The sequence below is a fragment of the Engystomops pustulosus genome, chromosome 2, assembly GCF_040894005.1.
Source record: "Engystomops pustulosus chromosome 2, aEngPut4.maternal, whole genome shotgun sequence".
NCBI classification, from domain to species: Eukaryota; Metazoa; Chordata; class Amphibia; order Anura; family Leptodactylidae; genus Engystomops; species Engystomops pustulosus.
In genome coordinates this window covers 128,307,974-128,326,013 of record NC_092412.1, presented here as the reverse complement: position 1 = coordinate 128,326,013, position 18,040 = coordinate 128,307,974, and the positions used below count along the sequence as shown (strand labels likewise).

The 18,040-nt window shown below is 39.3% G+C and overlaps 1 protein-coding gene across 3 annotated transcripts in view; it reads left to right on the top strand.

Moving 5' to 3' along the window:
- Window positions 1–204: 204 nt before the first annotated feature.
- SRRM3 (serine/arginine repetitive matrix 3) overlaps window positions 205–18,040 on the top strand; it is a 253,872-nt gene continuing 236,036 nt past the window's right edge. Inside the window, exons 1-2 of one of the 3 annotated variants that reach the window (XM_072136349.1) lie at window positions 206–412; window positions 5,645–5,696. The gene's annotated coding sequence lies outside the window, so the exon portion shown is untranslated. Of the gene's footprint in view, window positions 413–5,644; window positions 5,697–18,040 lie in introns of all 3 variants that reach the window. The other 2 variants (XM_072136350.1, XM_072136348.1) reach the window with 2 other exon arrangements.

Sequence of the window (18,040 nt, the reverse complement as noted above, 5' to 3'; positions counted from 1 at the left end):
ATTATGGACGGGAATAGAAATAAATACATGACAAGGGCACCTATAGTAAGTGCTTACTGTACAGACTTCCTACTCCTGTGTGGATGAATGGCTCCACCATGAGAGGCTGTGCTGGGGAGGGCTGACAAGAGGTGCTGCTTGGCCACTCCTTCATTCTAGGTGGCGCTGTGACGGAGAGAAAGGCTTGAGGCGCTCGGATTCGCTCGAGTGTGTCTATGGTAATGAGCTGTCCAGCACTTCAGCAGCGACAAGGGCTTTTCTAGAGCTTTGGAGGAGACGGATCCAGTCAGATGCACATTGACTTGCACAGTTTTCCATCGTAGAAGCGCTGTCCTGTAGCCCCTAGCAGTACAGCCAGTGCCAGTGCTGAGCATCCTGAGGCTGCAGCCAGGACACAGGATCCTGCTCCGAGGTGAGACCCAAGAGCCTAATGGCCCTCTGAAGACACGGGGACGGAGGGAGGGACGGAGGGCTGCCAGTGTTTACATAACGGCGACATGATGCAGTCACCGGCGAGTGCCGGGCTATTGTACCAAGGCTGCTGCAGCCTCACACAAAGGGCTGGGCAGGGATCGTGTGCCATCTCTGCTGTGGGCTGCCTGACCTTATGGGGAGAACAGATGGCAGCAGCCGGGGAGGGCATCATATAGCATCTAAATCATTTACACAGCATCCTCCTGGGAGCTGGAGATGACTGGGAATACAGGAAAAGTATGACTCCTACAAAGGGCACTGCCCGGAGGTGCCATGTCCTGTACGACCATCCTGCTAGAAAGCTGCCAATAGATGACCTGGAATAAAGAAGGGTCTATCTATGTATCTATCTCTCTACCCCCATATCTATCTATCCATCTACACCATATTTATCTATGATAAATACCCATATTTGTCTGTCTACCCATCAAATGTATCTATACATCTATATATTATCTATTATGTGTACAGTATTAACAGTAGCTGTTAATCTATCTAAAGTTATCTATGTTTCTAAAGGATCTCTCATATATATGTATCTTCAGGATCCATCCAATATCTGCTTACATTTCCACCATTATCTATGTATCTGCAGCTTCTGTCAATTTATATGTCTATTACTACGCCAGATCTATCTATCTATCTAGAAAGAACAAAATCAGCAGCACAGTCTTTAATTGAAATAGGGTGCTATCCTAATTTTCTAATTTTCTCACCAAAAAGGCAGCACTATGGTGAAAAATGAAGGAGTACTTTGATTGAATAAAGTAGCACTTCATTTTTCTCCTTGTGGGAGTGCTGCCTTTTTGCTGATGGATATATCCATTCATTCAGTTTATGTATGTATGTATCTATCTATATATATATATATATATGTATATGTTCTTTCTATCTACAATTAAAAAGAAAACAGCAGAGCTCCAAATAAAAAAATAAAGTGAGTACTTTTTTGCAGTTTGAGTGCTGCTGTTTTCATTTTATTAGTGATGGAGGACCTGCTGCCAGGACTACAGCTTGCATCCAGACTGGATATATATGTGTGTGTGTGTGTGTGTATATATATATATTAGTACTGTTTTGTAATTCTTCCTGGTATTTATCTATCCTTCTCTCCAAATATATGTATACTTAGAAATCTGTCTGTCATCTTACATCTAATGTAGAATTAGCTGATGATCATAGATAATATCATTGACAGTAAGTGAATATTTACAGTTTTAGGGTCATCTGTGTGACATCTTCCCATACAATACAATGTAGAAGGAATATAGGACGTATGGTTTTATCTATATGGTACTGTGTACATATTTGTGGACAAGATGTCATATGTCATACAATGGCTATCACATCAATTAAAGTTATCATAAGAGGAGCAGAAATGCCTCAGCAGCTTTTGCTCATCTGGTGTCATATTTGGTAAGGCTGGCACTAACCTTTCTATCAGTGAGCTTGTGTGTGTGTTTCAGAATTCAGCATAACATGGATAGTAGAAGTTCTCAGCATCAGTATTAGTATCACCGAGGACTTATTACAATCCATTGTAAAGCGCTACGGAATTTAATATAAAGAAAGATTATTATTATCATATATAAAGCAGATATGATCTATTTACTTATATGTCACAGTTGTCAATCTCTTCTTCCTGATTTGTAGTTATTAACATGGGAAATAGCATTTCTCTGTAACAAAGCAAGCACTTGTACCAATAGATTTAACCATTATGTTATTATTTATAGCATTATTGGCATTTGTGAAAATGGACATATTGTCCACTGTGGATCATGGAGTTTTCAGGAAACACCAGCACATCTGTGCAGAACTATGACATTATTATCTATAAACACATGTATTCCATGAGCATAGATCACTGGATGTCAGAATGGGGGTTTCCACAATATGCTAGATCTTCCATAAAGAGGCTCCACATGTAGTTACTGGTTTAGCTCTGCTACACCTGTTTGTGCTGTTCTATAAGTCTATAAATCTTGTATTGCAAAGCTTTGTGTATGTATGTGACTATTGCCTTCATCCTTTATATAAACTACATTTATACTATTGTAACTATATTCTATATGAAGTAAACATATATAGACAGTCCTCTTTCATTGCCCAAATAAAAGTCTATTATTAAAAATCTATGTGTTACCATATCTGGGGAAAATGTGTTTTCACTATTTACTGTGACTAATACAGACACATAGCAACAATATCCTTTCTATGAACACATTCACACCTGCATACATAGAGCTGCATGTCTTTATTTGATGCAGAGCTTGTTCTAAGGAGCATTGCCTTGGTTTCCAGATGTGCGGCAGGAGATAATAGCAGCTGGCAGATAACTGCTGCTCTGTAGTGGGCACTGAATTCTAGAAGTGAGGCTGACAACCATCTTCATTAGTTTTTCACATTTTTGCTCTCTTCTCTTTTTTTCTTTCTTTCATTCTTTCTTTCTTTCTGTCAGGCTTTCTTTTCTCTTTATTTCTTTCTTTCATTCTTTATTTATTTCATTCTTTCTTTCTTTCTTTCTTTCTTTCTTCCTGTCTGTCAGTCTTTCCTTTCTCTTTCCTTATTTCTTTCTTTTCTTTTAAAGAAAAATCATGACAGTAATATATGTTAGTAATATATCTTATCAATTTGTCTGTCTACCTGTAACCTAGCCAAAATTTGGTTACTTACATTTTTCATGAAGGGAATTTAATATCGCAACATAGATAGGTTTTAGATTACAACTACAAACATAACTAGACACAGACACATATAGGACACCACTTGGTGATACAATATGGTCTTGAAGAGGCAAAATGTTGGATGACGCACAAGGCTGTATACATCCATACTAGGAAATAGGTAAAGAATCAAACACTAAGGCAATCAAATATCTATCTCTATATGTATCTCTCCATATCTGTACTTATAATGAACTCCAATTAAATCTAAGTGTTAACTATTTCCTTTTCCTACCTTCCTTGTCTGTTTAGATCATGCTTCTTCTCACACTTCTCTTCCCTTTTGTCATAAATATAAAGCATTATGCATATTTAATGAAGTTATAAATAATAGAGGACCAGTATGATTTTCTCCCTTAATGTTTGTCCTTTATATTTTTGCATAAACTGTGAGCTTTCTTTTCGTTTTCAATTAAAGGAAATCTCTTAGCAGAATTATTTACTGTGTATGCATTGTAAATAATGGGGCTCAGTACTAGGAGAGATTGTTATGTCTTGAAGATATTAGACTTTCATGGGAACTAGGTTTCCCAGCATGTCCTTTCCTCATCCTGCTTGTGGTAGTGTACATATTAGATATCTTCGCATCTAGGTAACTTCTTGAGTGTGAATGTGTTTGAGAAGTGGCTGCCTACTATAAAGTCTCCATTAAACTATTAAAATATTTTTTTCTTTTGTAAATTACGGTATAGTTTCATTACAGAACACTTGGTGCTGCTTGGCCCAACTCCCCGTGACCTCCTGTCCCAACCCTGCCATTTTTCCATCTGAATAAGACTATAATAAATCAGCCACCCTAAGAAACCCCTTGCAGTATAATGCATGTAAATGTATTTAGTTGGCAAAAATTGTGCCAATAAATGTGAATGTATCACTCTAATAGACTTTCTAGCTATTAAATGAAGCAACCATTCTACATACAAACATTTAGCATTCTGAGTGAATATGTTTCTGTATGAAGTGCTGAAACAAAAAGTTGTGTTTTTTGGTCTACAGTTGGAGGTACACAGAGGCATTACCGAATATGGACCACATACTTGATCCATTAGGCTCATCAACCTGCCAAGTAACCCTTAAGAAGGCAAAGAATATATAAAAATGCACTGAAACCTGTTCTAATTTATAAAACCTCTTGAATCAACCATACCCGTTGGTAGCCTTAGTTTAGTGCAGGGCTTCTGACCCTCTAGCAATATTTCTATTGCAAGTGTGGTGCAGTTTAGCTGGCATCATCCAGATGTCCCCTGTGGGTACAGCATCTTGTGTCTTCAGAAGATCTAGAACTGCTTCAGGATAAAGTGAATGGGGGAATTCATCATAGTTTTTTTTGTCTATGTTTGGCGTTGTTTTGGCCCAGTTGTGGTCCAAATGATGTTTTGCGACTTTCCATTGCACCAAATGAACATAGAACAATGCAAACTCACTTTAAAAAAAGACCCTGCTTGTACCAAATTCATTATTTGCTTAGACTAGTTTTCACAATACTGAACTAAATTCATGTTTTGCGATTTTCTGCAAATTTTCATTTAGATGCATGTTTTGGCGCAAAATGACTCCAGTTTTGGTTGGCTGGTTTTCCTGGGGTAGAAATAGGACGAAAACCACTACCAAATTTATCAAGCCCAATTGCTCCTTAGAGGGACATGTGCGCCAAGAACTTTTTGCAACAAAAAACAACAACAACATACATAGACTAAATTGATGAATTCAGAGAAAACAAAAATGGAATTCAACATAGACAGATAAGTCAAAGACAAATTGTAAAGATTAATTTCCCCCATTGGTTTTAGAGAATAATATGTTGCACTATATTCTGCAGAAAAGATAGATAAGACTATATGGTGGACCATAAAAAGCCATTATTATGATCATTTATTATTTGCTTTGTATACAGGCATTGTGCACGATTGGTTCTGTAGGTTTGTAAGTTGAATTTGTATGTAAGTCGGAACTGTATATTTTATAATTGTAACCCCAGCGAAAATTTTTTTGGTCTATGCGACAATTGGATTTTAAAACTTTTGGGTTGTCATAAGAGCCATGATTAACAATAAAGTTTAATTGCAGACACCTCTACTGCTACAGCTGATCATTGTAGCCAGGGGCTAAAGTACAACAAATTACCAATTACCAGAGGACCGTTTGTGACTAGGGGTCGTCTGTAAGTAGGGTGTTCTTAAGTTGGGGACCGCCTGTATACTTCTCAGCTTGGCTTCATTTTAATATGGTGCTAAAAATGTACTTATTACTGGAGTTCTAGCAGAACTATTTTAGTGTCAGTGAAGGAAAGATACCACAATGAAGCTGTGAGCTTTACTATTCCTATCTCCAATTGTCATCTTCCAGTTATGTGAATTGACTCATTTGCATAATTTAATATAATGAAGCTTCAATTCTGTTCCTGGTTAAACGTGTAAATGTCCCTCTCTGTTTTCCCTTGCCAGAGGTGGTAGACAAGGTAGAAATGGCTGATTAAATAAAGAGCTTCTTTCACAGGTAAGGAGATGCGTCTATGCAGATGAATTCACTTTATTCACATCTGAATTAGCTGTGACAGGCAATTTGACAGTAGGGTGTTATAATTATGGAAGAATTGCCAGAAACTATTTCTGATTTATTAAGATGATAAAATTAGCCTTTTATGGATTCACATGACTTGTTATATGTCTCTGCTACAAGCACTCTTACTGTCTGTGAGGTAAATGCATGTGAACTATTCTAGGGTAAGAGATTCTACCGTATGGATTCTGTATTATTTTATGTTAATTGTATTTATCCGGTATCGTATATCTAGTGGTATTATCTGCTATATTATCCTGACAGTGTACAGAATATCTTGTATAGTATTTTTTGAAACATTAATATCTGCTATATAAATATTCAGACAATATAGCTAGTACATTATTATCTTGTCAGCATATATCTTGCACAGTATAGTCTGTACTAGATGTATCTTACACGGTATAGTCTATACAACATCTGTAGACTGTATATCTGGTACAGTATTATCCTGACAGTATATGACTGGTACAATACAGACTATGCATATATACTGTATACCCTATCCAAGATAAAAAGTGGTCCATAATTTTCCATACCAGGTTTCCTATGATAAGGTTTCAGTTCTACCACATATTATTTATACTGGCAAAAGAAGACATATGACAGTACAGCCTGTATAGTCCATAAAGAGAACTGTAGGTCTGGTACAGTATTATCTTGACAGGATACAGCTGGTACAATACATTCTTTGTAGTATTTACCTGGTAGAATATCATATTGAAACCAAATCTGGTGCCATACTACCTCTGAAAGATAAAGTTTTCCAAAAGACCACCTCTTTAAAAGACCACAATGTTTTCCGTACCAGATTTCCTGCAATAACTTTCCAATTCTATAATTAGTTTTTTACACTGGCCTTTGCATAGAACACCACTTTTCAGTGCAAACATGTACCTGTATAGCTATTACTGTATAGTCTGTACAGTACACTGTAGATCTGCTGCAGATTATCTTGATCTTTATTATCATGAAAGTATATACTGTACCTGGCCCCTCCCATCTGTCTTCTCAGCATGACTTGTATTCCCCCCATGCGTTTAAAAGATTTGCCTAATTAAACAGCTGTTAACACTTGCGTTTACAAAATGTGAATGTTAACATTGCGTTCGGGCGCAGTTGCGTTTTGTAAACGCAAGTGTTGACAGCTGTTTAATTAGGCAAATCTCTCTTCAGCTGTTGGAATGCGTTTTTAAACGCATGCAGTAAATTCGATGTGTGACCGCACCCTCAGAAACAAGGAGGCAGACTGATTTTTGTAACAGCCATGGAAAGGAACTGTTTATGGATAAGGGAAAAGCTCTTTAATCATATTTTTTAATTAAGCCTGTGTGCCCTCCCCATCGGGGCCGGATTAAAGGAGGGGCTCATGGGGCTCGAGCCCCGGGGCCCCCACTACTTTCGGTTTTTATGGGGCCCCCACCGGTATCGGACAGTCAGCGACTTAACTCAGCTCTGTGTCTCTGTGCACGATGCGCAGCGGCCGGTGGCCACTCGCAATGCACATAGGGGTCTAGGATGACAGCTGTGTCAGTGAGACACAGCTGCCTTCGCTGGGGGAGATTGTCAAGATCGCTATTTTCTACAGGGGACTGGCAGCTATAGTCTACCGGTGTCTGGTGGCTTTATACTACAGGGGGCTGGCAGGCTATATACTACAGGGGGGCTGGCAGGCTATATACTACAGGGGGGCTGGCAGGCTACTAACCTCCAAAATCATTGTTGGAAGGGCCCCCACCAGTTTGCGCCCAGGGGCCCCCACCACCCTTAATCCGGGCCTGCTCCCCATGCACCCGGAGCCGATCTTTGACGTGCTATTGCGTCATTGGTCGTTAAGAGGTTAAAGAAATCCTGCCATTTAAATTAACCAACACAAAATAAATACTTCATTAAAAACTAAGATTAAAAAGCATTGCCCTTATCCGTTAATTCCCATGGCTGCAATGTTAAAAAACTGTTTATAAATTTTTATGCAACTCCCTTCCCTTTAAGGCACTAAGCATTTAATCTAAGCATTGTTGTACTATAATAAATATATATATATATATATATATATATATATATATATATATTATAGAACAACAGTCCCCTGGTCGCAGACCCTGTGTAACCCTGTGTAACCAGACCCTTTTACTTACATCTAAATAACCATGCTCCACAGTATAAAGAATAGTATAAAGAACAGTACATACATATATACAGATGTATTCTTTATACTGTGGAGCAAGGTTATTTAGATGTAAGTAAAAGGGTCTGGTTACACAGCAGCATCCCTTGCCCATTAGACACCTCATCCACACATACTGGAGCATCCTGCTGCTGTTATTTATTTTACATTGCATTGCACCTTTCTGCGACAATGCAGCAGGATAGGTAGATGCTAAGGCCGTAACCTGATGATGGATAGGCAGCCAAGCCCTAGACCTCTCTATCCACAGGTGATGTACAAATAGACAACAGGATTTTGAGGTAAATAGTCATTGTGGCTAGATCCATCTACCGGTAGTTATCTATTTATATTGTGAACAGCTCATATCGCCTTGACATTACTGAACCTCTGAGTGTTGCACGCTTTTCTATACTATGTCTTTTATATGTATAATCAGGGTCTTTATTTTTGCTTTTCCTACCGTTTTTCTCTTATTCAATGGTTTTATAAATCAGTATTTATTGTGTTATTCAGTAGAAGATCGTTCTGGCATTGGTATCTATTCAGCATGGTGCCCTGTTCTCTCCACATGCAGCCCCAGTCTCCTGAATATATTCTTCCTGTACAAAATCCACTGATGTCATACGCAGGCATAGAGGAATAACATTCAGGCTGGGGGAAAAATAGACCAAGCATTTCTTTAGTGTGTTATATGCGCTATAGTCAACAAATAATACAGGTATTGTTTTTCCAGTTCAGAACTTTTGTTACAGGACAGAGAGGACCTCCCAATACAGAGTGGCTAGTTGTACCATTTATTGGTATTAACTCCTGGTCCCACCTGAAAAGATTATTCCTGGAGCTTATCCTCCATTGACCTCTAAGAAATAGACCCTAGTGTCCTTCATATTGGGTTGTGTTCTGCTGTCCATTATTAGCTTAGAGCAGGGGTCAGGAACCTTTTTGGCTGAGAGAGCCGGGAACACCACATATTTAAAAATATAATTCTGCGAGAGCCATGCAATATGCGCATGCCTTCCAGTAAATAGGTAGCCACATTACATGGTCCCAAGTACATAGGTAGCCAGCACATTCCCCCCAGTATATTGGTAATCACGGCACATGTCCCCACCAGTAGATAGGTAGCACCATCACATGCCTGATAGTAGATAGGTAGCCACAGTAAATACCTCCCAGTATATAAGTAGCCCCATCACATGCCCCCAGGCCCCAGTAGATAGGTAGTCACAGCACATGCCCCCAGGCCCCAGTAGAAAGGTAATCACAGCACATGGCTCCCAGTAGATAGTGTCAGCACATACTTGCCCCCAGTAGATAGGTAGCGCCAGCACATGCCCTCAGTAGATAGGTAGTCACAGCAAAACAAAAAAGGAAATACTCCCCTACCTGCTCTCCCTTCAACAGCTTCTCATCACTCCCGCGCTCTTCTCTATGACCCAGGCACCGCTGCCACCGTTGCTTAGGCAATGGCACTTGGGTCATAGAGAGGAGTGGATGCTGCTCTACTCTATGACACAGGTGCTGTCACCTTAAAATCTTAATGTGTAACACTGTCTAATTAATGTATTGTAAATAAAAAGAGTTACAAGCACACAAGCTAGATATACACCAAGCTGAAAAATATAATACAAAGTCAGCTAGACGGCGATGTCCCATTGGTGGTAACATCCCTGTCTGCGTCCAGTGGTCATCGCTGTGTGTGTCTTAGATGTACACACTGCCAATCTATGTTAATCAATGATTTGTCTGAGAGCCAGATGCAGCCATCAAAAGAGCCACATATGGCTCCCGAGCCATAGGTTCCCTACCCCTGGCTTAGAGCTTGGGAGGATTCTATGGTGAGCCAGTCCAACACTTCTTCAAATTATGTTATCTAATTTATGGATACCTTACATGGGGTTCCTTGATGCAGGACCACTTTTTATCAATTTTTATCAATGAAAGTAGATGTAGCGGTTGCAAAAACCAGGCAGCAGTTCTTACACGGGTGCCCTCAGCACCTTAATGCTTTATTTTTGGGACCGATTTGATGGGGCTGTCCAACACTGCCTAAATAGTCAGTAACTGATCTCAGCAATTCTCATTTAAAATGAACCTAGCATTATGATACATTATGAAAGACAAAGGAATATTATTGTACTGTGGTATGTTGATTTCATAGCATTTCAGAGCATCCCATGAAGCAGTGGATGGAAGCTAATTCTTTGTAATGTGAAGGGGTGGCTCTGTTGCAAAACCTGCTTTATCTACCATGAACATTATGTGCCAGACGACACAAAAGAAAAGGTGTCTGAATCTGCTGATTTTGGCCAATATGTTTCTACAAATGTCTCAACTCTTCTTCTAAAGATTATGTTGATGGAGATGACACAAAATGATCACAAATAGAGGGATGCACACAAGGCCTTATTCTGTTCCTTCTCGTGTTACTAAAACCTTCTGTAAAGTATTATTACCACCCCCTAATATTGAAAAAATACAGTGTGTACGATTGAGCTTTGTTGTATTGATTTTTGTTCTATTTCACAAATAAATATAGCCCAAATGAGTCTAAATTATGATTCTTAATCCCCTTTAAGTACAGGTGCCTATTTTAGTCTTCCTTTCTTCTCTTATAAATAGGAGTTTATTTCTAATGACATGTAATATTTTCAGTAAATCATATTGCAATTAACTCCCCAGTGTGTAATCGCTGACAGTTGAACCTTTATTGCCTTTTCCATCAGTAATTTTCCAGTAAGATTTACATATTCTGATAGAACTTGAAGACGTCCGGGGCTGAGATACAAGGTGAGACTTTCAGAGTGGATCCTTTTCTTGCATTGATGCATTGAATGCATATAAAATGTGGCAAAGATTTCATAATGATACTGAGAGAATTATTCTGAGGCTTTATGACATATCGGTCAAAAAGCGTTTTTTTCACTTTATGATCCGAAGCCGAACACAAATTTGCTTCCTTTTGTTGCAGAGCAGTTCTGTGGGTTTTCCCTGTCTGTTGCTTATGCATGTCTTAGATGTGTGTTGTTCCTGCAGCAGTAATTGCTAGAAGAACAGATGGTGAATGTTAAGCCTCTGACAATGCTTCCATTAAAGCACTCGAGCCGAATTTTGAAGGAAGCTATAAGAGACGATAAAATAGTGATCTCTCATGCTAATATATTGCCAGTCAAAGCCGCTGCTGTTATATGCACTTTTTTATTGTAGAAGTGATTAAAACTATGGCACTATGATTTACCTGCAGCATTGTAGCATTTGTCATTTTTTTCTATGGCGTATATTATTTATGTGGTGAGGTACATATTCATTCATTGGCAGCAGCTGGTGCCGGCGCTGGAATAGCGGAAGAACTACTTTCCATTGTTTGCGTCAGTATCTAGTTTCATCTAAAGTAATATGAATAGAAGGTATTATCTGATGTCAGCTCTATACTGAGTGATCATAGTATTTTTGTATTGAAGTGTTTTTCGATTTTACTTGATAGGCTTACTAGCTACAGCAGTTAAGACGTTATACAAGATAACAATGTGTTATTATATATATGGACAATAGTAATTCAAGAACTGTAAGAGGATAAAGAAGCTTTCATGCATAAGCAGCAGTTCTCCACTGGTATCCAATCTGTTATTTGTTCTGGGCTTTGTAGTGCTATAGAAAAAGTCAAAATTCAATCCTTGCAGAGAAATAGGTAGAAATCTAATTAAGTGAATAAAAATATTTTTTTAAATGCACTCGGTGACCATTATGTAAAGGAGGTGCCTGACTCCCCAAAAAGGTAAATAAAGTGGTGACATATTGTTTGTTTTTTCTTAACCATTATTTCAGGTGATTTTTGATATTGGGTGTGTTGGAGGTGGGGAAGGACGGTGTTGTGAACATTTTTCTAATATATGTCATTAAGAAATTCTGCTTACGCCCCTTTAACACACATTTTTTTTCCATTTTGTATGCTACCCGTACTGTACCGTTTTGGTACAGGTAGCATACCGCATATTGTCCCCCGTACTATGGGAAAAAGATAGTGCTTGTTCTATCTTTCACCGGTACATACGGCCATGCAGCACTCCTCCCTATTTATAGGGGAGTGGTAAATAGTATTCACCCTTCCTCTTTCCAGTTCGCGGCATACGTTTGTGTGAAAGAGGCCTTAGTTTGTAAAGAAGCAGGCTGCATTGTGCCCCTAACTTACAATCTTACTTCTACAATGCTATGACAAATCTGTCTACACGATTGAACAATACCTCTTCTGTTTGTTACACAACTGTGAGAGTTAACTCTTTATGTTCTCTCCCTGGTTGCAGTATGCTATGGGCATTGTTTTCAAAGCTCAAACTGAAAGTGAAAGCGCTAGTCCTCATTGCCAGATCTGTTTAAACCAAACACAGGGAGATTAGATGTGAGCTCATACAGCCTCCATAGACACACACTTTTAGGATTTTTCTAAAAATTTACTTTCTATTGAAACTGAGGGCTCTCGGGGCTTCCCTATTACCCACCTCTTCCTTCCTCTATGCAAACCAGAGAGTCAGTGACATCACCAGGCTCTCGGCAATTCTTCGGCATGCATGTTTGTCTCTTTACTATACAGTAAGTCAGTATAGTGAAGAAATGACCGTGCATGTGCAATAATTGCTGAGAGGTGGGTCACATCACTGGTGTGCTCTGGTTAGCAAAAACATGAAAAGGAATATAAAGAACAGCTACAGAATGAAGGGACAAGAGCACCATGTCAGTGAAGCTGCTTTATATTACAGGAATGTGGTGGTAGATTTCCTTTAAGAAGATAGACTTTTGCAAAAAAAACATTTATGCACATGCCAGGTTATCGTTGATGCTTTTATGTTTACCACAAGCACAATGTATGATTCTTCAGAGGGAATGTATTGGCTGGGAATAATTTATTGTTTAAATCAAGTTTTTATGATTACTTTGTCCCGAGTTTCGTATTAAACTGACACTTCCTCTTGTGTGGAGATCACTTCTCAGCAGGAGATCACTTCTAGAGATAGATACAACAGCTGATCTCCTCTGCCTCCCTATAGAGTAACATCTACACAAGTCGCAGATCATTGCTATAGACCATGTCCAGATTTAAGTTCTGTATAGTCCATGTGACTGTTAAAAAACAATCAAATTAACTGCCATTCAGTTCACAGTAACAGCTGAGGTAGGACAGCCACCCCCCATAATAGGTGGCGCTCCACTGATTCTGTAAAAATTGGATTTTTACTTCTCCAACCCCTACTGTTCCAGAGCATTTAAATTTTGGCGCCTTAAATGCCAATATGACATTCAAGTGGGTGGTCCTGGGCACTGATTGTGCCTGCTCCAGGTACTGTATTGTATGTGACAAAGTAGCAATAATGCATACAGTATATGGTCCTCATATGTGGTATGCTGTCTGAGATGCATCACATGCATTCAAATTCATACAATCAAGTAATTTCAAGGTCCATTAATGCTTCCTATATTTTATAGGACAATACAGTTGTGCAATACCAAATAAGTACCAATAGGCAATTAACTTCCATCCAGAAGGAAGGAATTGACAATACTCTTGTGATTGTATTGTTTTATAAGGGCTGGTGCACATTTGTTTTGCAAGTAAACAGCCCCAATAGACCCCAGAGAGAATATGAAATGTTTTTCTTCCACCAAAAAAAAATCTCTAGGGAAGAAGACTGAATAAATAAGGAATCATGAACGCTGAAACATTCTGTTACCTGATAAGAACAACAATGTGCAGGAGTAGTCCATTTGTCTTAGCTCCTTTGATTTATTACATACAGAACTGGCCAAAGTTCCAGTTCATACCTGTATTATTTCATCAGTTTTTTGCTTCAGTTATTGTAAACCAAAACCAAGAGTTTAGGAACTGGTGTAAAACTTTCCATTATATCTTTGCTCTGATGTTCCAACACCTGGTTTCTCTCACAATAATTGATTCCAAAAACTGATGAAATGTGACACAGGTTAGAAAAAAAAACACGTTAGAAAAAAACCTAAAATAAAGTTAAGTTAAATAAAAGAAAAGAAACATAAGATTAATAGAAGATGTATTTCCGCCCAAAAAGAGTTAATAAGAGTTAATCATACATGTACCACAACAAATTGTGCCTGAAAGAGCATAAACAGCTTAAACCCAAGGTTTGTTCTGGTGCCATATTTTATAAAACAGATATAGCTGCAGCAATTCCCTGTTGGCTAGCTGTTGGAACTGTAGAAATAAAGTACAGCTAGTTAGTTTCACAGCAAAGGTCCATTTAAATGTGTTTAGCAATGATCAGAATATTATGTGGTCTCTGGCTAATGCTCTTCATCTCTAATTCTGGGTAACATTATCCAAACTCTATGAAACATGCTCAACATCTCTATTTCCATCCTTGGTCACTCCCTGTTTACTAAAGGGTCTATAAACCCCAGCAGCACCAGTTTAATGCTTGGCTTGGCATCACTGAGTGTAGCTTTATGACAGGGCCATCTGAGGGCACATTGGAATAGTTATTTGTTTTGCTCATAGTCTTTACTGGAAGGATCTCATTGGCGCAGTCCTTGCTATATTCTCCTGATGTGGTCTTAGCTTTTATTGTTAAATAGAGCTGTAAGAGGGTTAATGTTGTTTTATGTCTAAATAAATAAAATCAAAGAATTCTTTTTTAAGGTTTTTCCTTCCTTCGGATAAATCATGTAATATAACTGAATTTTTTTCAAATGTATGCCACAATATATGCAATAAGTAGATTCAAATAGAAATAACAGCAAAGTAACACAAAGTTGATAAAACATAAAGGTTATTATTATTCAATTGGCTACTTCACAAATCTGCACCAGTTCATTGTGTTAAGATCTACTGTATTAAACTTATTCCAGAGTGGATATAACATTATGCCTTCAGGGATGTTTTATTGTTTTATAATCTGTGTTTTTCTTGTGTTTCTGTGCGTATTCATCTGACACGAGTACTTAGAAACATGACCTTGATTTAAAATACAAAAAAATTTTTTCCTACCATAAGGACCATATATTTATGCACAGTAATTTATATATTTGCACAATTTAGTATTATATATATATATATATATATATATATATATATATATATATATATATAAAGAAATAGCAATACTAGAAATGCATGTTGATGTTTCTTTCAGATCAAATCAATAGGTTGGATTGTTCAGATAAATCTGGGTTTAGAGGTCAAATAAGAAAATAGTATAGTGGATGTCATTTAACAGACAAGTGGTGAAAAGGCTTTGTCACTCATCAGAGTGTACGTAACGTGACCTGTGAGAACTTTGCACCTCTCGCTAGGTATACAAGGTAAACCAGATGGATGTAACATCTTAAAGAAGCGCTCACTGGTTTGTATTTTTATGTGAAGGTTGTTTCAGGTCTGATATATGTTTTATACTATAGATATACCGCACTGACATATGTGATATATAGTAAAATGGAGCTCACCTTCAAAACATTACTTGTATTAGTTACAAAGTGTGAACTGACTGTGGCCATTATACCTGAAAATTGTATGTAAATACTTATTCAGTATCAGAAAGAATAATAAAAATACATAAAACCAGTAAAACAATACATTTTTATGACTATGATGACAGGATTTACATATAATAATAATCATATGGTCATAGTTGATCAGATATAGAGTAGAATGTCCCTTTAACCCCTTGTTTCCATGGGACGTACACAGGGCCGGCTCCAGGTTTCAGTGGGCCCCTGGGCGAAAGAGTCTCAGTGGGCCCCTTAACAGTGAACTCATGTGGTGGCATGACCCTGGCACCTGAGTTCAGACACAGTAAGAGACAATCATATTTCAATTACATCGGCAACAAGGATGCCGCCGCTGATGTAATTAAATTTTCTGATCAGGAGCGTAATGGGCTCCATAGCAGACCATTTCCTTAAAAACACATGCATGTTTTCACACAATCACAATCATTTTTACACTCATATACGTGTCTACAGATTTATACACACATACAGTATATACACATCAAATTTACAACATACACACAGATATACAACATATACACACACACACATCCTGTATGTACAGCATATATATGCACGAATCCCATATATACAGCATACACACCAAATATATATACAACATACACACGCATCCAGGATATACAGCATATTTACATACACATCCAATATATACACACAGCACATAAGCAGATATACACATGCATCCAGTATATACAACACATACGCAGACATACAGCATATATAGACACGCATCCACTATACACAACACATACGCACAGATATACAGCATACATACACACGCATCCAGTATATACAGCACATACGCACAGATATACATCATATATACACACGCATCCAGTATATACAGCACATACGCACAGATATACAGCATATATACACACACATCCAGTATATACAGCACATACGCACAGATATACATCATATATACATACACATCCAGTATATACAGCACATACGCACAGATATACATCATATATACATACACATCCAGTATATACAGCACATACGCACAGATATACAGCATATATACATACACATCCAGTATATACAGCACATACGCACAGATATACAGCATATATACACACACATCCAGTATATACAGCACATACGCACAGATATACAGCATATATACACCATACACAGCATATATACACACATCCAGTATACACAACAGATACACAGCATAAATACACAAAAAAACACATATACAGCACATATACACACAAACACATACAGTATACATGCATTTACATATGAAGCAATTATACTTACCCCAGCTGGATGTCGCTCAGTCGGAACGTGGTGGCAGGATCAGGAAGAAGGTGGACAGCGCTGTGAGGTGCTAGGACGGGCCAGGACGGTCACAAGTCGGACGGGACGCGAGGTGTGCGGGCTGGCGGGGCGCGAGGTGTGCGGCCCGGGCCTGAGGCAAAGCGCGCAGGCCGGGCAGGGCGCACGGCGCGCAGGCCGGGCCTGACGCATGGCTCAGGACGCGACACGTCACAAGAGAGGTGGGTTGGGCAGGGCAGAGGGCCCGCCCCACTACCTCTCCGTCCGCCCCACTACCTCTCCGCCCGCCCCACTACCTCTCCGCCCGCTGGACCAACCTGCGGACAAGTAGTAGATTGTGGTGGGCCCCTTTGGAGCTCCGGGGCCCCGGCACTTGCCCGGGTCAGCCGGGTGCTGACGCCGGGCCTGGACGTACATTAAAGACATCCTATTCCTGATCTGGACCTGTACTGTAAATTATAAGGCATCATACTATTCATAGTCACTATAAAGTTTGTGCCATTGGATGATAGCATTTACAATGGATGAAGCATTGGCTAAATTCAAAGGGCAGACCTCCCTGCGGTTAGGAGTAGAAATAAAGGGGTTGTTCATTTTAAGCAAATCCCATCAAATAATTGATTATATTATACTATCTCTGATTAGTTTCTATGATATAACAAGCTGCGCACCTGTCTGACATCACATGACTATGGACAGGTGTTTATCTACAGGTAAGGGCTCATTCACATGGCCATCTACAGGGACGTACATGCGGCCGCATGTACGTCCCCAAAGACAGCAATAGCGGCGCCGCACACCGCAAAAAGATAGAGCATGCTCTATCTTTGGGTTCATTCACACGCGGTATGCACGCCGTGCGGGCATACCGCCGTGTGCTGGAAAGGAGGTGACCCCTCCTCCCTCCATAGAGAATAGCGGCACACAGCAGCATTCACGCGAAAGATAGAGCAAGATCTATCTTTTTGCGGTGTGCAGCCCGGATCGGTGCCAAACGTATCTGCACCACACCGCTATTGCCGTCAATGGGGACGTACATGCGGCCGCATGTACGTCCCCGCAGACGGCCATGTGAATGAGCCCTTTCGGCATGTGTGTGCGGCCGTGCGCCGCTATTCTCTATGGAGGGAGGAGGGGGTCACCTCCTCCTCCTCCACAGCACACGGCGGTATGCCTGCACGGCGGGCATACCTCGAGTGAATGTACCCTAAAGTCTACAGGTACAAGTAAACAATGCATTTTTTCGTGTAAGAAGAGATCTAGAAAAAAATGATACAGAAAGTTTATTGGG